Below are 24,442 nucleotides of genomic sequence, written 5' to 3' on the forward strand. Positions count from 1 at the left end.
CTGGTACATTTCTGAAATGGCCAGTTAATTTAAAATCTTCCAGGTCACATTGTCCGGCACCACATTTTCCTAACGGAAAACCTGGTTTGGGCCAAACGCATCTGTATACCACTCTTCATATTTCCAAGCATGGTGGTGGCTGCATCATGTTATGGGTATGCTTGTCATCAGGGCCAGTCCTTGCTGTTCTGCCACCCTAGGTGAGACTGAAAAATGCTGTCCCCTGCAAAACTAGAATAGTCCCTGTAAGCAAAAGGACATGTAAAATACATATTTTTCCAGATGTTGAAGTTAGGTTCAATTTGGGTTCTGAATGAAAGGTGAAAATACGTATTTTCCGTATGTTTAAAATACATTTTTTCCAATGGTGGCAAGCTTTACACCACTCCAGCCGACGCTTGGCATTGCGCATGGTGATTCTAGGCTTGTGTGCGGCTGCTCGGCCATGGAAACCCATTTCATGAAGCTCCCGACTAACAATTCTTGTGCTGACGTTTCTTCCAGAGGCAGTTTGTAACTTGTGAGTGTTGCAGATTTTTACCTGCTTCAGCACTCAGCGGTCCCGTTCTGTGAGCTTGTGTGGCCTACCACTTCGTGGCTGAGCCGTTGTTGCTCCCAGACGTTTCCACTTCACAATAATGGCACTTACAGTTGACCGGGGCAGCAGGGCCGAAATTTGATTGACTTGTTGGAAAGGTGGCATCCTATGTCACTGAGCTCTTCAGTAAGGCCATTCTACTGCCAATGTTTGTCTATGGAGGTTGCATGGCTGTGTGCTCGATTCTATACAACTGACAGCAACGGTGTGGCTGAAATAGCCGAATCCACTAATTTGAAGGGGTGTCCACATACTGTTGTGGATATGTGTGTGTATATATGTGTGTATTTACATTTTACATTTACGTCATTTAGCAGACGCTCTTATCCAGAGCGACTTACAGTTAGTGAGTGCATAAATTTTTCATACTGGCCCCCCATGGGAAACGAACCCACAACCCTGGCATTGCAAGCGCCATGCTCTACCAACTGTGTGTGTGTGTGTGTGTGTATATTTCCATGATTCTAACAGTTCACCCAAGTGTTTTGATCAAAATCCCAAGTCAAATCGCAATTGCAACATTTGGTTAAAAATAAGGCCTATATTCTTTCCAATATCGTACAGCCCAACGTGGAAATGATCTCATGAGTGCAGAAAACGATTTTGGGTTGAAGTTGAATTGAAAACTATAAAACTATCAGAGGGAGAAAGAGCCCTTGGCGTTTCGGTTTGGGGAAGCTTACAACTTACCCTCCCTTTTCTACTGATCTGCATGCCAGCTATCATTGTCATATGTAGATTTTTGTGAAACAGTTTCATTTCAATAATACCGTTTTCGTTTCTCAATCATTGTCATAAAAAAATCTTGATTAAAATGAGGATCTAAAAGTAAAAATGAAACGAATGTGAGAGCCTCTGGCCCAGCGTCGTCCATGGTAGGGGAGGGAATGGCCGGCAGGGATGTAGATCAGTTGGTAGAGCATGGCGTTTGCCACGCCAGGGTTGTGGGTTCGATTCCCACGCGGGCCAGTATGAAAAAAATTAAAAATAATGTATGCACTCACTTAACTCTAAGTCGCTCTGGATAAGAGCGTCTGCTAAATGACTCAAATATGATCAGATGGCGGCTAAAGAAAAGTGCGGCAGGTAGCCTAGTGGTTAAGAGCGTTGGTCCAGTAACCGAAAGCTTGCTGATTTGACTCACCGAGCTGACTAGGTGAAACATCTGCCGATGTGCCCTTGAGCAAGGCACTTAACCCTAATTTGCTCCTATAAATCGCTCTGGGTGAGTGTCTGCTCAATGACTAAAATGAAATGATAAAATGAGAAATTAGTGCATGGAATTCAGAGATGCCCTATAGGCCAATGCAGCAGTAGGTAGGGGTTAAAGTTCTCCTTCACTGTGATGGATTTCCGTCATTGATTCTGGAGAGGTCGTTTTTGAGATCAGTGTAGGTCCTCTCAAACAGCGGTGTGTAGCCTACCGTAGCTCAGTGCTTTCGCTCGGGACAGGCAGCTGTTTTTGCGTAAGGAAAAAGTATTCCGGTTATTTGTTTCCATATGGGTTCAACAGATCAAAACATTTTGCTCTTTCGTGGGGGAGATATTTTTCAAATACTCTGGGGAACTTTTATAATTTGCATTGGATGTTAAAAAAACGGACTTCGTTGACCTACTGTGTGAGGTGAAGGAAAAAATGACTGAAGCTTATTAGTGGTGAGTTAAGACCATCAGAAATATAAATAATATAAATAAATAAATAAATTGGTCATTTAGCAGACGCTCTTATCCAGAGCGACTTACAGGAGCAATTAGGGTTAAGTGCCTTGCTCAAGGGTGGTCCTCTGTAGCTCAGCTGGTAGAGCACGGCGCTTGTAACGCCAAGGTAGTGGGTTCGATCCCCGGGACCACCCATACACAAAAATGTATGCACGCATGACTGTAAGTCGCTTTGGATAAAAGCGTCTGCTAAATGGCATATTATTATTATTATTATAAGGGCACATCGACAGGTTTTTCACCTAGTCGGCTCGGGGATTAGAACCAGCGACCTTTCGGTTACTGGCACAACGCTCTTAACCACTAAGCTAACTGCCGCCCCAGATGGGACTTTCCTAAATTTGCGCGCACCATGCCAGGTACCTCCTATGCTCCCTCAACATTATCAGGACAGAGAAACATGCTCAGTCATTGCTCACACAGTACACTCCAAACAAAAGACAATGAAAACATTGACTAAACTCCTAAAATTAGGGTTATTAAATAAACCAAAACTTGTTTCTCACAAGTGTAGCAGGTTGTGAACTCTGCAAACAATGTTTCCACTCCGAGAATGGTAAATGACTGTAATTAACACATGCATTAATAGAAATTAATGTAACCACATGAAGGGGCTTAACAGTACATTTACTACTGCTAACCTATGTAACCTACTGCTAACCTAATGTAACCTACTGCTAACCTATGTAACCTACTGCTAACCTATGTAACCTACTGCTAACCTATGTAACCTACTGCTAACCTATGTAACCTACTGCTAACCTAATGTAACCTACTGCTAACCTATGTAACCTACTGCTAACCTATGTAACCTACTGCTAACCTATGTAACCTACTGCTAACCTATGTAACCTACTGCTAACCTATGTAACCTACTGCTAACCTATGTAACCTACTGCTAACCTATGTAGCCTACTGCTAACCTATGTAACCTACTGCTAACCTATGTAACCTACTGCTAACCTATGTAACCTACTGCTAACCTATGTAACCTACTGCTAACCTATGTAACCTACTGCTAACCTATGTAGCCTACTGCTAACCTATGTAACCTACTGCTAACCTATGTAACCTACTGCTAACCTATGTAATGGGGAATTGATACATAATAAATAAGCAATGGGAAAACAATTCACACAATGAATGCGCAAGAATTGGCGGGAGACTGCCCTCCCCTTGGCGGGAGACTGCCCTCCCCTTGGCGGGAGACTGCCCTCCCCTTGGCGGGAGACTGCCCTCCCCTTGTCTCAACATTTTAAAATTATACTCGAGACACATCTTCACGTATATTTTAGATGCTTTTCACTGATGGCCGCATCTCAATAATCAGCTAGGCCTATCGCCATGCAACACTGCCCAAACTGCTAGCCAGCTAGGCCTATCGCCATGCAACACTGCCCAAACTGCTAGCCAGCTAGGCCTGTCGCCATGCAACACTGCCCAAACTGCTAGCCAGCTAGGCCTATCGCCATGCAACACTGCCCAAACTGCTAGCCAGCTAGGCCTATCGCCATGCAACACTGCCCAAACTGCTAGCCAGCTAGGCCTGTCGCCATGCAACACTGCCCAAACTGCTAGCCAGCTAGGCCTGTCGCCATGCAACACTGCCCAAACTGCTAGCCAGCTAGGCCTGTCGCCATGCAACACTGCCCAAACTGCTAGCCAGCTAGGCCTATCGCCATGCAACACTGCCCAAACTGCTAGCCAGCTAGGCCTGTCGCCATGCAACACTGCCCAAACTGCTAGCCAGCTAGGCCTATCGCCATGCAACACTGCCCAAACTGCTAGCCAGCTAGGCCTGTCGCCATGCAACACTGCCCAAACTGCTAGCCAGCTAGGCCTATCGCCATGCAACACTGCCCAAACTGCTAGCCAGCTAGGCCTATCGCCATGCAACACTGCCCAAACTGCTAGCCAGCTAGGCCTGTCGCCATGCAACACTGCCCAAACTGCTAGCCAGCTAGGCCTGTCGCCATGCAACACTGCCCAAACTGCTAGCCAGCTAGGCCTGTCGCCATGCAACACTGCCCAAACTGCTAGCCAGCTAGGCCTATCGCCATGCAACACTGCCCAAACTGCTAGCCAGCTAGGCCTATCGCCATGCAACACTGCCCAAACTGCTAGCCAGCTAGGCCTGTCGCCATGCAACACTGCCCAAACTGCTAGCCAGCTAGGCCTGTCGCCATGCAACACTGCCCAAACTGCTAGCCAGCTAGGCCTATCGCCATGCAACACTGCCCAAACTGCTAGCCAGCTAGGCCTGTCGCCATGCAACACTGCCCAAACTGCTAGCCAGCTAGGCCTGTCGCCATGCAACACTGCCCAAACTGCTAGCCAGCTAGGCCTATCGCCATGCAACACTGCCCAAACTGCTAGCCAGCTAGGCCTATCGCCATGCAACACTGCCCAAACTGCTAGCCAGCTAGGCCTGTCGCCATGCAACACTGCCCAAACTGCTAGCCAGCTAGGCCTGTCGCCATGCAACACTGCCCAAACTGCTAGCCAGCTAGGCCTGTCGCCATGCAACACTGCCCAAACTGCTAGCCAGCTAGGCCTGTCGCCATGCAACACTGCCCAAACTGCTAGCCAGCTAGGCCTATCGCCATGCAACACTGCCCAAACTGCTACCCAGCTAGGCCTGTCGCCATGCAACACTGCCCAAACTGCTAGCCAGCTAGGCCTATCGCCATGCAACACTGCCCAAACTGCTACCCAGCTAGGCCTGTCGCCATGCAACACTGCCCAAACTGCTAGCCAGCTAGGCCTATCGCCATGCAACACTGCCCAAACTGCTACCCAGCTAGGCCTGTCGCCATGCAACACTGCCCAAACTGCTAGCCAGCTAAGCCTATCGCCATGCAACACTGCCCAAACTGCTAGCTTCCCTAATAGGTATAGGCCTACTAGCTTGTGATTTGAAACAATCCACAGCTATTAAAAAAAAATATATATCTAATGGTACTCTGTGGCTAAGTCAAGCTCTCTGGTAAAGTATTTTGAATGGTTTTATTTATGTTCTGTATAGACAGGAGTAATTGTATAAATTATTTAAATGTACTTCCCTAGCCTATTGGGCGCACCGCCTATGAAAGACTTCATCATTTGCCATTTCTCTCCTGTCACACTGGTTTTAATATCAACTTTATTTCATTGTCCAGAAGCCAAAGGCACAACCCTAGTCATATTAGCAACCCATCCTAGTCATATTAGCATCCCATCCTAGTCATATTAGCATCCCATCCTAGTCATATTAGCAACCCATCCTAGTCATATTAGCAACCCATCCTAGTCATATTAGCAACCCATCCTAGTCATATTAGCATCCCATCCTAGTCATATTAGCAACCCCATCCTAGTCATATTAGCATCCCATCCCAGTCATATTAGCAACCCCATCCTAGTCATATTAGCATCCCATCCTAGTCATATTAGCATCCCATCCTAGTCATATTAGCAACCCATCCTAGTCATATTAGCAACCCATCCTAGTCATATTAGCAACCCATCCTAGTCATATTAGCAACCCATCCTAGTCATATTAGCATCCAATCCTAGTCATATTAGCATCCCATCCTAGTCATATTAGCATCCAATCCTAGTCATATTAGCAACCCATCCTAGTCATATTAGCAACCCATCCTAGTCATATTAGCATCCAATCCTAGTCATATTAGCATCCCATCCTAGTCATATTAGCATCCAATCCTAGTCATATTAGCAACCCATCCTAGTCATATTAGCAACCCATCCTAGTCATATTAGCATCCCATCCTAGTCATATTAGCATCCCATCCTAGTCATATTAGCAACCCATCCTAGTCATATTAGCAACCCATCCTAGTCATATTAGCATCCCATCCTAGTCATATTAGCATCCCATCCTAGTCATATTAGCATCCCATCCTAGTCATATTAGCAACCCATCCTAGTCATATTAGCAACCCATCCTAGTTGTTTCATCTTTAGATTTCCCGTCTTTCTACATTTCTAACAGAGAAGTTCATCTCTGTCACATATGGAACCGCTCTCATCAGGTGCGCTGTTTAGAATGGTGTTTTCCCGGCAATTGCATTTTGGCAAATGTTTGAAAATGACATTTTATTACCTGCTTCATTAAAGGAGTTGCATGTTCTGTTAATATTAATTACCATAATCTAAATGTGATTTCTGTCATTCTGGGCACCGTGGGTGGACGCCTTTTTAATGGGTTACGCACCCAATGCATATGGGTCTGGTACATTTCTGAAATGGCCAGTTAATTTAAAATCTTCCAGGTCACATTGTCCGGCACCACATTTTCCTAACGGAAAACCTGGTTTGGGCCAAACGCATCTGTATACCACTCTTCATATTTCCAAGCATGGTGGTGGCTGCATCATGTTATGGGTATGCTTGTCATCAGGGCCAGTCCTTGCTGTTCTGCCACCCTAGGTGAGACTGAAAAATGCTGTCCCCTGCAAAACTAGAATAGTCCCTGTAAGCAAAAGGACATGTAAAATACATATTTTTCCAGATGTTGAAGTTAGGTTCAATTTGGGTTCTGAATGAAAGGTGAAAATACGTATTTTCCGTATGTTTAAAATACATTTTTTCCAGGATGTTGAAAAGGCATCTTTTCCAGAAGGTGAAAAATAAAGAAATTCTGGACGTTGAAATTGGGTTCATTTTCGGTTCTGAATGAAAGTTGAAAATACGTAATTTATAGAAGTCTTTGTTTGGGCCAAATCAAGGCTGGTCCAGACCAGACAATCTGAACCAAACATGGACGTCTATGATTGGTTCAGATTTTGTCCAGAACGGACCAAAAACCAATGTACGTGGATGTGGAACTCAAGGCCGGTATGGACTGCACCAAAAAAAGACATCCAAAAGGCATCGGTCCATGCTTACTGAAAGTTAGCCTACAGTGTTACCTGAAATTGAATTTTATGAATGCCCATCTGTCGTAAGCCTACCGTTTTTAAAACGCCAAAAGAAGACGTCCGGACAGGACCAAAAAAAGACGTTGGCTCGTGTTTACTGGGGTGTAGCTTACCATGTCGGCCACAATGGAATTGTATGAATGTCCATCCATGTGGTAGGCCCACCGTTTGTTAAACAGGCCGTTACATTGGCTTTATTAGTCATGATTCCTGTGACTAATCAATTTGGCGATTTTAAGCTTTGAATATCAGCTACCCAACTTTATCAGGAGTTATCGTGAGCCTATTTGCAATGTGTTTACACAGCAGGGAAATGCAGAAGTATTTTTATTTATTTTTAGCAATGATCAGCTTGTCAAAAATGTACAGATACAAACATGAAACCACTGATTATGACAACGGGGTGAATCCACTGGACAACAGTTGTGAATGTCCATTTTACTTTGACCTGTCCTGTTTGTTAACATGACAGCACATGTTTTATTTGATCGGAGAAACCTGCATGATGTAAAACCTGCCAGTTTTCATTACATTGTCATACAGTTTCATCTCCAGCCTGTAGGATACAGTAAAGGCCATGCACTCTTTCTACCATATCCTATATCTGCTACATTTATGTTAAATACTATTTTTTTAACGGAATGTAGGTGGAGCGATGAGTCTCCAACAGCACCCTGGGAGTGGACAAGCAAAATACATTGAACAAAAAATATATAAACGCAACATGTAAAGTGCTGGTCCCATGTTTCATGAGCTGAAATAAAAGATCCCAGAAATGTTCCATACGCACAAGCAACTCCTGCCCAGTCATGTGAAATCCATAGATTAGGGCCTAATGAATTTGTCGATTTACTGATTTCCTTATATGAACTATAACTCAGCAAAATCTTAAATTGTTGCGTATTTTTATTTTTTTTGTTCAATATATTTTGCGCCCCAGCCTTTGACAAAGTGGGCACTGTGTATCACAGGGCGGCACCAGAGCTCATCTAAAAAGCCCATATGCCACTGGTTGAGAGAAATTATCATTGTTTCTGGGCAGAATTATGTGAGGTTGTATGTGTTGTTGTTGGAGTGTCTTGGTCAGTTTAGTTCAGAAAATGCCACCCTCGTCAATCTGCCCTATGGCTGACTAATCCTAATAAGCGGGCCGGCCGTGCTTGTCATTGGCCAGGACAAGGGAGTTTTTTTTGGGGGGGGGATAAAAATAAACCGAATAGAGCTAAGCACAGGCAAAATCCTAGAGGAAACCCTGGTTCAGTCTGCTGTCCACCAGACACTGGGAGACAAATTCACCTTTCAGCAGAACAGCAACCTAAAACACAAGGCAAAAGAAATATACACTGGAGTTGCTTACCAAGTTGACATTGAATGATCCTGAGTGGCCGAGTTAGTTTTGACCTAAATCGGCTTTAAAGTCTATGGCAAGACTTGAAAATGGCTGTCTAGCAATGACCATCAACCAACTTGACAGAGCTTACATTTTAAGAATAATGTGCAAATATTGTACAGTCCAGGTGTGCAAGGCTCTTACATGCTCTGAGCGTGCATGTTGATTTTGTCTATCCCCAGACGCTGAGGTTAAAATACCAAAACCAACTGTGAACCAACTATATTAATTTGGGGACAGGTCTAAACACACATTAAACATTCATGGACATTTAGCTAGCTTGCTGTTGCTAGCTCATTTGGCCTGGAAGATAAACATTGGGTTGTTATTTTACCTGAAATGCATATGGTCCTTTTTTTTGGCTGGATCTTCCTAGAATTTTGACCCATTTTGAGTCATACAATTGTGTGTTCTCTACTCCGACAATTAATCCAAACATGAGAAAGGGAAACCTAGTTAGTTTTCTTAGATGAATCTCTCCTCATTCATTCTTCTGTGAATGTTATATGGTGGGTGGCAACCAACTTTAAGGTGCATTACCGCCACCGACTGGACTGGATTGCGGACCTTGTTCATCTTTCAATCACCCATGTGGGTAAATGCTCATAAAAATCAATGAGTAGATTGGAGAGGCAGGACTTATAATATAATAATAATATGCCATTTAGCAGACGCTTTTATCCAAAGCGACTTACAGTCATGCGTGCATACATTTTTGTGTATGGGTGGTCCCGGGGATCGAACCCACTACCTTGGCGTTACAAGCGCCGTGCTCTACCAGTTGAGCTACAGAGGACAGGGCGTCGATCGTCTAAAATAGAACCCAAGTTTTATTTTAGCACCTGGCTACGCAGACTCACAGCTGTAATCGATTACCAAATGTGGTTCTAACATGTATTGACTCAGGGGTGTGAATAATTATGTTAATGAGATTTCTGTATTTAATTTTCAATCTGCCAAAAAATCTAAAAAATGTTTTCACTTTGTCATTATAGGGTATTTTGTGTAGATGGGTGAGAAATTCTATATTTTGTTGTGTTCAAAATGGATTAAGTCAAGGGGTATGAATACTTTCTGGAGGCACTGTAACAAGAGGAAAAGTGCTGCTGCTCCTTGTGTATTCTACGATTGAACTCTCAACAGTAAATTGAGGCCCCCACAAAATATCCAGTGGTCCGTATCACATGTAGCTATGACCCTGATTTTCATGACGGCTACAGCGCAGCGTTTGAACCACTCCCTTTTGGGGGTCAAAAAAACTGAGCTAGCAAACAGATTGCTGATTTCCTGTACAGCTATGGGATCGGGTGCAAATGTAAAAATGTAGGGCGAGAGGTTTGACATAAATAAATATGCAGCTTTTTTTTTTTATGTTATTTTAATCAAGAATATTCAATATTTACTTTGCAAGCTCACCAGCAATGGGGCATCAAGCAACAATTACTAACATAGGCCTACTGGTGTTTTGGTATGAAATTGCTTGAAATTGATAATTTACACAAATTTGCCGTCCCAGACTGGGTGAACTCCTATGAACTTGGGCTAGGGTCAGAGGTTGGGCCTGGCGTTGGGCCTGGCGTTGGGTCAGTACGTTGGGCTAGGGTCAGTACGTTGGGCCTGGCGTAGGGTCAGTACGTTGGGCTAGGGTCAGTACGTTGGGCCTGGCGTAGGGTCAGTACGTTGGGCTAGGGTCAGTACGTTGGGCCTGGCGTAGGGTCAGTACGTTGGGCTAGGGTCAGTACGTTGGGCCTGGCGTAGGGTCAGTACGTTGGGCTAGGGTCAGTACGTTGGGCCTGGCGTTGGGCCTGGCGTTGGGCCTGGCTAGGGTCAGTACGTTGGGCCTGGCGTTGGGCCTGGCTAGGGTCAGTACGTTGGGCCTGGCGTTGGGCCTGGCGTAGGGTCAGTACGTAGGGCCTGGCGTTGGGCCTGGCTAGGGTCAGTACGTTGGGCCTGGCGTTGGGCCTGGCTAGGGTCAGTACGTTGGGCCTGGCGTTGGGCCTGGCGTTGGGCCTGGCGTTGGGTCAGTACGTAGGGCCTGGCGTAGGGTCAGTACGTTGGGCTAGGGTCAGTACGTTGGGCCTGGCGTAGGGTCAGTACGTTGGGCCTGGCGTAGGGTCAGTACGTTGGGCTAGGGTCAGTACGTTGGGCCTGGCGTAGGGTCAGTACGTTGGGCTAGGGTCAGTACGTAGGGCCTGGCGTAGGGTCAGTACGTTGGGCTAGGGTCAGTACGTTGGGCCTGGCGTAGGGTCAGTACGTTGGGCTAGGGTCAGTACGTTGGGCCTGGCGTAGGGTCAGTACGTTGGGCTAGGGTCAGTACGTTGGGCCTGGCGTAGGGTCAGTACGTTGGGCTAGGGTCAGTATGTTGGGCCTGGCGTAGGGTCAGTACGTTGGGCTAGGGTCAGTACGTTGGGCCTGGCGTAGGGTCAGTACGTTGGGCTAGGGTCAGTACGTTGGGCCTGGCGTAGGGTCAGTACGTTGGGCTAGGGTCAGTACGTTGGGCCTGGCGTTGGGCCTGGCGTTGGGCCTGGCTAGGGTCAGTACGTTGGGCCTGGCGTTGGGCCTGGCTAGGGTCAGTACGTTGGGCCTGGCGTTGGGCCTGGCGTTGGGCCTGGCGTTGGGCCTGGCGTTGGGCCTGGCTAGGGTCAGTACGTTGGGCCTGGCTAGGGTCAGTACGTTGGGCCTGGCGTTGGGCCTGGCGTAGGGTCAGTACGTAGGGCCTGGCGTTGGGCCTGGCTAGGGTCAGTACGTTGGGCCTGGCGTTGGGCCTGGCTAGGGTCAGTACGTTGGGCCTGGCGTTGGGCCTGGCGTTGGGTCAGTACGTAGGGCCTGGCGTAGGGTCAGTACGTTGGGCTAGGGTCAGTACGTTGGGCCTGGCGTAGGGTCAGTACGTTGGGCCTGGCGTAGGGTCAGTACGTTGGGCTAGGGTCAGTACGTTGGGCCTGGCGTAGGGTCAGTACGTTGGGCTAGGGTCAGTACGTAGGGCCTGGCGTAGGGTCAGTACGTTGGGCTAGGGTCAGTACGTTGGGCCTGGCGTAGGGTCAGTACGTTGGGCTAGGGTCAGTACGTTGGGCCTGGCGTAGGGTCAGTACGTTGGGCTAGGGTCAGTACGTTGGGCCTGGCGTAGGGTCAGTACGTTGGGCTAGGGTCAGTACGTTGGGCCTGGCGTTGGGCCTGGCGTTGGGCCTGGCTAGGGTCAGTACGTTGGGCCTGGCGTTGGGCCTGGCTAGGGTCAGTACGTTGGGCCTGGCGTTGGGCCTGGCGTAGGGTCAGTACGTAGGGCCTGGCGTTGGGCCTGGCTAGGGTCAGTACGTTGGGCCTGGCGTTGGGCCTGGCTAGGGTCAGTACGTTGGGCCTGGCGTTGGGCCTGGCGTTGGGTCAGTACGTAGGGCCTGGCGTAGGGTCAGTACGTTGGGCTAGGGTCAGTACGTTGGGCCTGGCGTAGGGTCAGTACGTTGGGCCTGGCGTAGGGTCAGTACGTTGGGCTAGGGTCAGTACGTTGGGCCTGGCGTAGGGTCAGTACGTTGGGCCTGGCGTAGGGTCAGTACGTTGGGCCTGGCGTTGGGCTAGGGTCAGTACGTTGGGCCTGGCGTAGGGTCAGTACGTTGGGCTAGGGTCAGTACGTTGGGCCTGGCGTAGGGTCAGTACGTTGGGCTAGGGTCAGTACGTTGGGCCTGGCGTAGGGTCAGTACGTTGGGCTAGGGTCAGTACGTTGGGCCTGGCGTAGGGTCAGTACGTTGGGCTAGGGTCAGTACGTTGGGCCTGGCGTAGGGTCAGTACGTTGGGCTAGGGTCAGTACGTAGGGCCTGGCGTAGGGTCAGTACGTTGGGCTAGGGTCAGTACGTTGGGCCTGGCGTAGGGTCAGTACGTAGGGCCTGGCTAGGGTCAGTACGTTGGGCCTGGCGTTGGGCCTGGCGTTGGGCCTGGCTAGGGTCAGTACGTTGGGCTAGGGTCAGTACGTAGGGCCTGGCTAGGGTCAGTACGTTGGGCCTGGCGTAGGGTCAGTACGTTGGGCTAGGGTCAGTACGTAGGGCCTGGCGTAGGGTCAGTACGTTGGGCTAGGGTCAGTACGTTGGGCCTGGCGTTGGGCCTGGCGTTGGGCCTGGCTAGGGTCAGTACGTTGGGCCTGGCGTAGGGTCAGTACGTAGGGCCTGGCGTTGGGCCTGGCGTAGGGTCAGTACGTAGGGCCTGGCGTTGGGCCTGGCGTTGGGCCTGGCGTTGGGTCAGTACGTAGGGCCTGGCGTTGGGCCTGGCGTTGGGCCTGGCTAGGGTCAGTACGTTGGGCCTGGCGTTGGGCCTGGCGTAGGGTCAGTACGTAGGGCCTGGCGTTGGGCCTGGCATTGGGCCTGGCTAGGGTCAGTACGTTGGGCCTGGCGTTGGGCCTGGCGTTGGGTCAGTACGTAGGGCCTGGCGTAGGGTCAGTACGTTGGGCTAGGGTCAGTACGTAGGGCCTGGCGTAGGGTCAGTACGTTGGGCTAGGGTCAGTACGTAGGGCCTGGCGTTGGGTCAGTACGTAGGGCCTGGCGTAGGGTCAGTACGTTGGGCTAGGGTCAGTACGTTGGGCCTGGCGTAGGGTCAGTACGTTGGGCTAGGGTCAGTACGTTGGGCCTGGCGTAGGGTCAGTACGTTGGGCTAGGGTCAGTACGTAGGGCCTGGCGTAGGGTCAGTACGTTGGGCTAGGGTCAGTACGTTGGGCCTGGCGTAGGGTCAGTACGTTGGGCTAGGGTCAGTACGTAGGGCCTGGCGTAGGGTCAGTACGTTGGGCTAGGGTCAGTACGTTGGGCCTGGCGTAGGGTCAGTACGTTGGGCTAGGGTCAGTACGTTGGGCCTGGCGTAGGGTCAGTACGTTGGGCTAGGGTCAGTACGTTGGGCCTGGCGTAGGGTCAGTACGTTGGGCTAGGGTCAGTACGTAGGGCCTGGCGTAGGGTCAGTACGTTGGGCTAGGGTCAGTACGTAGGGCCTGGCGTAGGGTCAGTACGTTGGGCTAGGGTCAGTACGTTGGGCCTGGCGTAGGGTCAGTACGTTGGGCTAGGGTCAGTACGTTGGGCCTGGCGTAGGGTCAGTACGTTGGGCTAGGGTCAGTACGTAGGGCCTGGCGTAGGGTCAGTACGTTGGGCTAGGGTCAGTACGTAGGGCCTGGCGTAGGGTCAGTACGTTGGGCTAGGGTCAGTACGTTGGGCCTGGCGTTGGGCCTGGCGTTGGGCCTGGCTAGGGTCAGTACGTTGGGCCTGGCGTTGGGCCTGGCTAGGGTCAGTACGTTGGGCTAGGGTCAGTACGTTGGGCCTGGCGTAGGGTCAGTACGTTGGGCTAGGGTCAGTACGTTGGGCCTGGCGTAGGGTCAGTACGTTGGGCCTGGCGTAGGGTCAGTACGTTGGGCTAGGGTCAGTACGTTGGGCCTGGCGTTGGGCCTGGCGTTGGGCCTGGCTAGGGTCAGTACGTTGGGCCTGGCGTTGGGCCTGGCGTAGGGTCAGTACGTAGGGCCTGGCGTAGGGTCAGTACGTAGGGCCTGGCGTTGGGCCTGGCGTAGGGTCAGTACGTAGGGCCTGGCGTTGGGCCTGGCGTTGGGCCTGGCTAGGGTCAGTACGTTGGGCCTGGCGTTGGGCCTGGCTAGGGTCAGTACGTTGGGCCTGGCGTTGGGCCAGTACGTAGGGCCTGGCGTTGGGCCTGGCGTAGGGTCAGTACGTAGGGCCTGGCGTTGGGCCTGGCGTAGGGTCAGTACGTAGGGCCTGGCGTTGGGCCTGGCGTAGGGTCAGTACGTTGGGCCTGGCGTTGGGCCTGGCGTAGGGTCAGTACGTAGGGCCTGGCGTTGGGCCTGGCTAGGGTCAGTACGTTGGGCCTGGCGTTGGGCCTGGCGTTGGGCCTGGCGTAGGGCCTGGCGTTGGGCCTGGCGTTGGGCCTGGCGTTGGGTCAGTACGTTGGGCCTGGCGTTGGGCCTGGCGTTGGGCCTGGCGTTGGGTCAGTATGTAGGGCCTGGCGTAGGGCCTGGCGTTGGGTCAGTACGTTGGGCCTGGCTAGGGTCAGTACGTAGGGCCTGGCGTTGGGCCTGGCGTTGGGCCTGGCTAGGGTCAGTATGTTGGGCCTGGCGTTGGGCCTGGCGTTGGGCCTGGCGTAGGGTCAGTACGTAGGGCCTGGCGTAGGGCCTGGCGTTGGGCCTGGCTAGGGTCAGTACGTTGGGCCTGGCGTTGGGCCTGGCTAGGGTCAGTACGTTGGGCCTGGCGTTGGGCCTGGCGTTGGGCCTGGCGTTGGGTCAGTACGTTGGGCCTGGCGTTGGGCCTGGCGTTGGGCCTGGCGTTGGGTCAGTACGTTGGGCCTGGCGTTGGGCCTGGCGTAGGGCCTGGCGTTGGGCCTGGCGTTGGGCCTGGCGTTGGGCCTGGCGTAGGGCCTGGCGTTGGGCCTGGCGTTGGGCCTGGCTAGGGTCAGTACGTTGGGCCTGGCGTAGGGCCTGGCGTTGGGCCTGGCGTTGGGCCTGGCGTAGGGCCTGGCGTTGGGCCTGGCGTTGGGCCTGGCGTAGTTTGAGCGGGTCAAGGACGCACTGATGTTGGCTGTTCCGTTCTCCAGACCCGTCGGCTGTTCCGTTCTCCAGACCCCTGTTGGATGTCCCAAATTTTGGTTGTGCATCTTGTAGTATGTGCAGTGCTAGGACTAGGGTTGTCACCCTATGTTAAAATCAACTATACGTAGGCTACTGAGCTTGTCTGTTGCTTTAAGCACTGCGATTTTAAAAAATGAAGACACACAAATGACTAAAGAGAGAGCCAGAGATCAATATAGCCTAACCAGAAGAAAACAAATCTGTTCCCGACCCGCCCCGCCCCGCTGCTGCTTGCCTTCGCAGATTCTGCCATTATTACTCCTGAAGCAGCTGGTAACAGGCTACACCAGCGGTCGGCAACCTTTTTCCATTCGGAGTGCCAAGTTATCGTACCATTTCTGCTGATCTGCCAGTTATGATATTCATATGCACATTTTCGTGGAACAGTTTCATTTCATTTATAATAGTCTTCATATCTAAAAAAAATCAATGTCATGTGGTTAATCAAAATTATATCTAAATGAAAATGATACAAATCTAAAAGTAACTTCTATTGCCAATATGTAAAAATAGCCTACATAAAGCCAACAAAAACATTGCAGCCCGCAGGTAGAAAATATCCTGATTTTAAAAATAAATATCCTATAAATCACATTGGCTATGCAAGGAACTTGAAACATTGTATCAACTATTAACTTGGGTCAGGCCTGAAGCTAGCACTAGCAAACTTGCAACATTGTATCAAATATTCTAGGCCATCAGAGTTTACTGCACCAGTGAGCTCCAGACAGATTGACACCGCTGTATACTATATGCGCAAGGGATAAGAAGTAATCAGGTAGGCTTTTTTTAAATAACATTTCCACCGGATCAGAGCATGACATTTTTTCCCCCTTTCAGGCTGAGTGGTTATTGAAAGGGAGAGCGCTGGAAAGGGTTTTCAAATAGGCTACGCTGAGGAACGATTGTCATTCTCAATGGATGTAAAAACAGACTTCGTTAACTTGCTATTTTTGGTAAAGAAAAAATTACTTTGAGAAGCTCCACAGTGATGGTGAGTTAAGACAATCAGAAATAGAATCAGATCTCCAAATGGGCACGTCTATAAGCCTACATTTGCGCACAGACAGGCCAGGTAGCCCAGGCCTACTTCTATGCGTAATCAGGTGCGTGTCCTTAGTCAAGATTGACAGGAGCGCTCAAAACAAAAGACAATTAATAAATTGACAACTCGTAAATGGAATAAAATCAGCCCATACTTTTCTCACAAGTGTAGCCTAGGTTGTGTTCTGCAAACAACGTGTCCACTCCTACAATTACAATGGTAAGACCGTAATAATAATAATAATAATAATACATTGAATGCATTAACAGAAATTACCGTAACCAAAAAAAACCCATTGTAGATGATAAATGATGGTAATTAAGGGTAAATGTACTACTGGTGTGCCATCCCCGCGGCCTTCGCAATGGATTAGTCCACTTAGACAGGCGTCAATCAGACAGGTGTGCCATCCCCGCGGCCTTCGCAATGGATTAGTCCACTTAGACAGGCGTCAATCAGACAGGTGTGCCATCCCCGCGGCCTTCGCAATGGATTAGTCCACTTAGACAGGCGTCAATCAGACAGGTGTGCCATCCCCGCGGCCTTCGCAATGGATTAGTCCACTTAGACAGGCGTCAATCAGACAGGTGTGCCATCCCCGCGGCCTTTGCAATGGATTAGTCCACTTAGACAGGCGTCAATCAGACAGGTGTGCCATCCCCGCGGCCTTCGCAATGGATTAGTCCACTTAGACAGGCGTCAATCAGACAGGTGTGCCATCCCCGCGGCCTTCGCAATGGATTAGTCCACTTAGACAGGCGTCAATCAGACAGGTGTGCCATCCCCGCGGCCTTTGCAATGGATTAGTCCACTTAGACAGGCGTCAATCAGACAGGTGTGCCATAAAACATTTTTTTAAATAAAGTGCATTCGGAAAGTATTCAGATGCCTTTCCTTTTTCCACATTTTGTTACGTTACAGCCTTATTCTAAAAACTTTTTTTTTATTTTTTATTCCCTCATCAATCTACACACAATACCCCATAATGACAAAGCGAAAACAGGTTTTTAGAAATTTTAGGAAATGTAAATAAGGTATGTCTTTTATTTTTAATACGTAATTATTCAGACCCTTTGCTATGAGACTTGAAATTGAGCTCAGGTGCATCCTGTTTCCATTGATCATCCTTGAGATGTTTCTACAACTTGATTGGAGTCCACCTGTGATAAATTCAATTGATTGGACATGATCTGGGGAAGGGTACCAAAAACTGTGCAGCATTGAAGGTCCCCAAGAACAGAGTAGCCTTCATCATTGTTAAATAGAAGAAGTTTGGAACCACCAAGACTCTTCCTAGAGCTGGCCACCCGGCCAAACTGAGCAATCGGGGGAGAAGGGCCTTGGTCAGGGAGGTGACCAAGAACCCGATGGTCACTCTGACAGAGCTCCAGAGTTCCTCTGTGGAGATGGGAGAACCTTCCAGAAGGACAACCATCTCTGCAGCACTCCTCCAATCAGGCCTTTATCGTAGAGTGGCCAGACGGGATGTTTTTCAGTGGCAGAGACTGGGAGACTAGTCAGGATCGACAGAGCGATGAACGGAGCAAAGTACAGAGAGATCCTTGATGAAAACCTGCTCCAGAGCGCTCAGGACCTTAGACTGGGGCGAAGGTTCACCTTCCAACAGGACAACGACCCTAAGTACACGAGACCACGCAGGAGTGGCTTCGGGACAAGTCTGTAAATGTCCTTGAGTGGCCCAGCACCCGTGCCAATATATCCTCCAAACACTGGCTTCTCTGGCATTATCACTTAATTAGAACATGTGTACAAAGTTTGGTTACAATACAAATTGTATTTAGATGCATTTGTGCCAAACCACGCCCACATGAATGTTTTTATTGGTCAGTTGACATTTAAAATGGTAATGGTTAGGTAAGGGATTTGGTAATGTGTTAGGGTTATGGTTTAGGGTAGGGACGTCCCAAGGATCCCTGATAGCACTGACCATAAACATATCGGAGCTATGGATGCAAGGAGAGAGAGTCTGCTGGTAGGAATACAAACAACAAGACATGTATTGTAGAGCACATCACTTTACATGGGGTTCAAGTGAGGAATGGGGTCAGCTGGAAACACTAATCATTCAACCTATAGAATGTTGTTTTACATTATACTTATAGTTTATTTTATAGAGTTGCTTTTCAATGAAAGTAGACGGCAGCTGATTGACCCATTGACTGTATACGGTCAACAATGACTAGTTTCTGTAAAAACGATTGGTGGCTAATTCCAGCGACATGACGGACCATGTAAAAACGGTTGGCTTGTAGGCCCTCGCCTGTCTGAGCGGTCGGCTGTGAACGCCCTCACCTGTCTGAGCGGTCGGCTGTGAACGCCCTCGCCTGTCTGAGCGGTCGGCTGTGAATGCCCTCGCCTGTCTGAGCGGTCGGCTGTGAACGCCCTCGCCTGTCTGAGTGGTCGGCTGTGAACGCCCTCGCCTGTCTGAGCGGTCGGCTGTGAATGCCCTCGCCTGTCTGAGCGGTCGGCTGTGAATGCCCTCGCCTGTCTGAGCGGTCGGCTGTGAACGCCCTCGCCTGTCTGAGCGGTCGGCTGTGAACGCCCTCACCTGTCTGAGCGGTCGGCTGTGAACGCCCTCACCTGTCTGAGCGGTCGGCTGTGAACGCCCTCACCTGTCTGAGCGGTCGGCTGTGAACGCCCTCACCTGTCTGAGCGGTCGGCTGTGAACGCCCTCACCTGTCTGAGCGGTCGGCTGTGAACGCCCTCACCTGTCTGAGCGGTCGGCTGTGAACGCCCTCACCTGTCTGAGCGGTCGGCTGTGAACGCCCTCACCTGTCTGAGTGGTCGGCTGTGAACGCCCTCACCTGTCTGAGCGGTCGGCTGTGAACGCCCTCACCTGTCTGAGCGGTCGGCTGTGAACGCCCTCACCTGTCTGAGCGGTCGGCTGTGAATGCCCTCGCCCGCTGTATACTTCTAACTGATTGGTTTGGTTCTGCCCACTATAGTGCTGTCTGGTTAGAACATGATGTTGAGGCCCATACTGAACTCTTGATAGTCACCACCACACCCGCAGACACCGCTGTTTCTATTTGAAGATGTTTATATGATTGTGGTAATCCGAATGACTTGGAATAATATTGTTGTTAATTTCTCTCTAAGGTCTGCAATAACTAAGGAACTGATGATGCACTTTGTGCATTATACTATTACATCTTCCAAGAGCCCCACAGTTTGGGAACCACATGCTTTAGAGGTAATGCTAGCTCCCAATTAAGGATACTTGTAAAGCAGACAGGAAATAGTAGCCTATTGTTTACTTGGTGATGTGAGGTCTCAATCTTCAATTCAACTTTGTCTATGTTCAGGTTCAGCAAAAATATGGCACGCAATCTTGGGTTATGACAAAGAAACACTATGACCGAGTTACACAGTTGGTGATACAATTCATAACTTGCCGGGTTTAGATATGCTGTTTTTATTTTCTTCTGTCTTCTCAGAATGCGCAGGCAGCCCATAGCTACTGTCAAAAGTTCCATGCAGGAAAATTTTCCATGTCTCACAAATATGAGGTGTGCAAAAATAAATGTGACATTAAGTAGATGCTTTTATCCAAAGCGACAGTATGCATGCATTCAAATTCCATTCGTGGCCCCGGTAATCAAACCCACAATCATGACGTTTCGAGCGCCATGATTTTTTATATTGACTGTCAGGGTCGTTATTTATTTAGCTATGTTAATAGGCTATAGACTACATTTATAACAGTTTAATAGGTTATAGACTACATTTATGGTCCTCTGTAGCTCAATTGGTAGAGCATGGCGCTTGTAACGCCAGGGTAGTGGGTTCAATCCCCGGGACCACCCATACCTAAACATGTATGCGCACATGACTGTAAGTCACTTTGGATAAAAGCGTCTGCTAAATGGCTTATTATTATTATTATTATTATTATTATTATTATTATATTATTTATAACAGTAATAGGCTGTAGACTACATTTATAACAGTAATAGGCTATAGACTACATTTATAACAGTAATAGGCTATAGACTACATTTATAACAGTTTAATAGGCTATAGACTACATTTATAACAGTTTAATAAGCTATATACTACATTTGTAATCGTTTTTAATAGGCTATTGCAATAATTCAACATGCATGGTTGTAGGCTGCATCACTCCTTCAGCCAAGGTAGCAGATTATCAAATGGAAGATACTGGCCTATGCGTTCCTACAGGCTGCGCTCTGCGGTCGCCGGGCACGCTCCACTATTGATATCAGTAGGCCTACGTCTTTAGAAAATAATGATTCTACATCCTAGGCTACAACAACACAGTGCGATGAGGAATGTATTATTGTTAGTACACAATTACTGTCCAGGCTGTAAACTGCAGTGATGTTGGCTAATTTGAATAACCGCTCAAACGTCCTTTTGTGCTTCATGCCGAAATAAAGCCCTGCTTTATACAACCATTCGGATCAGTTATGGGTTTATTCTCGACAGTTTACAAGGTCCAGAAAATGACATTCGGCCACTCATATGGTGTATTTTGTCAGGATGTATCGGCGTTTACAGATAGGCCTAACCATAGAAAAATAGACTGGTGTGCTGTGTCATGGATCATTGTATTCCAAGTCGTCCTATAATAACTGGCCACCACTATATGCCTAAAAATAGCTAATGCCATTATATTAAGCCAGGATTGGCCGAAGGACTGAAATGAATAGAATTAGTGAGTGGGGTTCCCCCCAAAAAATCTGTAGTAAAATCAAATTAATTTATAGCATATATGGTCCTTCTCCATCAAATAGCCTAATCGGCCGAATTTTTGCTTGCAAATGACCTAGCAAATTCGAGGTGAAAATATTATATTTGCTATGACCAAATGTCCAGAGCAGATGCATGAATGCAATCCCTTCCCGAGTTAAATGGGGACTCCTGTTCATTGAAACAGTATTTTAGAAACGACGCAGGCAGGACGCATCTTTCCTGACGTGGAGACACATTTTAAGTGGTGAGGGGGACATCCCAAGGATCCTTATTAGCATAGACCGATTTCAGGCTGACCTAGCCAATGAGTGACGGAGTTGGAGAGAGAGAGCACTAATAATATGCCATTTTGAAATGTCTCTATTCCTCTGAAACTTTTGTGAGTGTAATGTTTACTGTTCATTTTGATTATTTCACTTTTGTTAATTATTTCACTTTCTTTGGCAATGTAAACATGTTTCCCATGCCAATAAAGCCCATTTAAATTGAGAGCGTGCTGAGGCAGAGATACGGTATATAATGACGAGATGGTCTCGGCCCAGTGGGAGTCGTTGTCCGAAAGGCGGGAAGGCAGGTGGTCTGCTTATCGCTGTGTACCCGCGTGGACAGATTTAGATGGGAGTGGATCCTCTCGCTTCCCCTCTAACTCTTTGGCTGAGGCCACCCCTTCCGCCAGAGATATTAGAGAAAGGAGTATCTCCCTCTGCCATTTTGGTTTTGTTCCCGTCTTGTGGTCGCACACAGGACTCGACCAGCTAAACGACATAGTGACTCGACATTTATAGTCCGAAACCTTTTCACCTCGTTTCTTTTTGTAAGCAGAACTACAATCATCGTTATTGACGTTTTACACACGAGAGGAGCGGTTTGTACAGAGAAGGGACAGAGAAGGATTATTGGTAAGCCAGGCAAATCAATGGGCACGGGTGCTAAGTAGCTAGTTACAGTAGCCACTCAAGTATGTAAATACGGTTATTTCAGCTCGATTTAGATTCACGCCAGGCGCTTAGTCATAGCCTATATATTGCCCTGGTGGTTTCTGACGTTTGCTACCTATGTTAGAGCTACAATCTCTTTTAGCGAACGTTAGGCCCCAGCCATACGCTCTGTGAGTGCTAACGTTAGGCCCCAGCCGTAAGCTCGGTTCCGCTCTGTGAGTGCTAACGTTAGGCCCCAGCCATAAGCTCGGTTCCGCTCTGTGAGTGCTAACGTTAGGCCCCAGCCATAAGCTCGGTTCCGCTCTGTGAGTGCTAACGTTAGGCCCCCCCCCCCAGTCCAGCGAAAAGTTATTCTCCCTTTACGGGCCGATAGCAGGAAGGGAGGCAGTCTGGTGATATGTCGTTTAGTTATTAGTGTTCCGACCGTGTTCAGCAGTGATCCACTTGCCAAATGACTTATGTGATTAGCTAGCCAGCGGCACACGGCCTACTAATAATAGCGTTGGCCTCTTGCTGCTGTTGCCGGATATTTTACGTCCTTGTTTGTTCAACAAAACGACAGACTAAGTTCGCGTGTTATTTAGTTCGCTAGACTGGTTCGGTGGCCCAGTGCTGACTTTTGTGTTAGCCAGTGAATATTTTTGGTCGTTCACTCGAAATAACGTGGAGTGTTATAGCCAACAAAGCAGATGTTATGATTGATTTTTGTTTTGGACTTTGCTGTATCATTGTGGTATTTTGATTTTTGCTTGATGGGCTATTTCACGTTTTTACCTTGTCTTGATTTAGCTAGTTTGTGCCCACATTTGATGCTTGACGCTGTCTCTTGCCTCAGTTTGTCCCGTTTATGTGTCACTGCAGAAGATCAGTCGTTGTTTGTTATTGTCGCTATGCGCTAGCTAGTTATAATGCTAGGTCGGCAGGCAGCTGCAGTGGATGCAGAATTTCCGCCTCTCTTGTTGGCTGGTTGTCATGAATCTAGAAGTTACGGCCTGCTCCCACAATGTCCCGGAATGACAGCTATCTTATCTTGGTGGGAGCGTTAATTGATATCTATTTACTTACAAACTATTTAAGATTCGTCCATCGTATATAGACCTATAGCTTTTGTATGCGATCTCAACCCGTTTAGTTATTACATTTTAATTCTGTCGCAACTTTTAGAAATAGCTGATGGTGATTTGCTTTGTAAACAGAAAATTGCGATTTTTCTTATTTTGTTTCATTTTATCGTGTGATGGCTACACCATCAATAACCTGACGTGCTAGAGTTGAATGGCTTTGTCTCTGTATCAGATACTGTTGTTGTTCTATGTGGCCTTGGCGACAGCCCCCCACCACCAGGCTTTGTTAAGTGTTGCACCCCTACAGTTCACTGCATTGAAGTTTTACTGAATCATCATTTTTAGTGTTGAGGCAGAGATGTCAGGTGGGGCCTTGCAGATAATAAACAAAACTGATAGAGATGGAGTGGGCCTTCCTTATAGTATAATAAACAATACCAGTAGAGATGGAGTGGGCATTCCTTATAGTATAATAAACAATACCAGTAGAGATGGAGTGGGCCTTCCTTATAGTATAATAAACAATACCAGTAGAGATGGAGTGGGCCTTCCTTATAGTATAATAAACAATACCAGTAGAGATGGAGTGGGCCTTCCTTATAGTATAATAAACAATACCAGTAGAGATGGAGTGGGCCTTCCTTATAGTATAATAAACAATACCAGTAGAGATGGAGTGGGCCTTCCTTATAGTATAATAAACAATACCAGTAGAGATGGAGTGGGCCTTCCTTATAGTATAATAAACAATACCAGTAGAGATGGAGTGGGTCTTCCTTATAGTATAATAAACAATACCAGTAGAGATGGAGTGGGTCTTCCTTATAGTATAATAAACAATACCAGTAGAGATGGAGTGGGTCTTCCTTATAGTATAATAAACAATACCAGTAGAGATGGAGTGGGCCTTCCTTATAGTATAATAAACAATACCAGTAGAGATGGAGTGGGCCTTCCTTATAGTATAATAAACAATACCAGTAGAGATGGAGTGGGCCTTCCTTATAGTATAATAAACAATACCAGTAGAGATGGAGTGGGCCTTCCTTATAGTATAATAAACAATACCAGTAGAGATGGAGTGGGCCTTCCTTATAGTATAATAAACAATACCAGTAGAGATGGAGTGGGCCTTCCTTATAGTATAATAAACAATACCAGTAGAGATGGAGTGGGCCTTCCTTATAGTATAATAAACAATACCAGTAGAGATGGAGTGGGTCTTCCTTATAGTATAATAAACAATACCAGTAGAGATGGAGTGGGCCTTCCTTATAGTATAATAAACAATACCAGTAGAGATGGAGTGGGCATTCCTTATAGTATAATAAACAATACCAGTAGAGATGGAGTGGGCCTTCCTTATAGTATAATAAACAATACCAGTAGAGATGGAGTGGGCCTTCCTTATAGTATAATAAACAATACCAGTAGAGATGG

The 24,442-nt window shown here is 48.0% G+C and overlaps 1 protein-coding gene across 2 annotated transcripts in view; it reads left to right on the forward strand.

Moving 5' to 3' along the window:
- LOC311124011 (ubiquitin-like modifier-activating enzyme 1) overlaps positions 1-24,442 on the forward strand; it is a 90,398-nt gene that overhangs the window by 12,437 nt on the left and 53,519 nt on the right. Inside the window, exon 1 of one of the 2 annotated variants that reach the window (XM_084198231.1) lies at positions 21,721-21,899. The exons of the other annotated variant lie outside the window; for it this stretch is intronic. The gene's annotated coding sequence lies outside the window, so the exon portion shown is untranslated. Of the gene's footprint in view, positions 1-21,720; positions 21,900-24,442 lie in introns of those variants that run through there. 2 annotated transcript variants of the gene reach the window in all.

Source organism: Coregonus lavaretus (assembly GCF_964263955.1).
Source record: "Coregonus lavaretus genome assembly, contig: HAP1_SCAFFOLD_622, whole genome shotgun sequence".
Classification (NCBI taxonomy): domain Eukaryota; kingdom Metazoa; phylum Chordata; class Actinopteri; order Salmoniformes; family Salmonidae; genus Coregonus; species Coregonus lavaretus.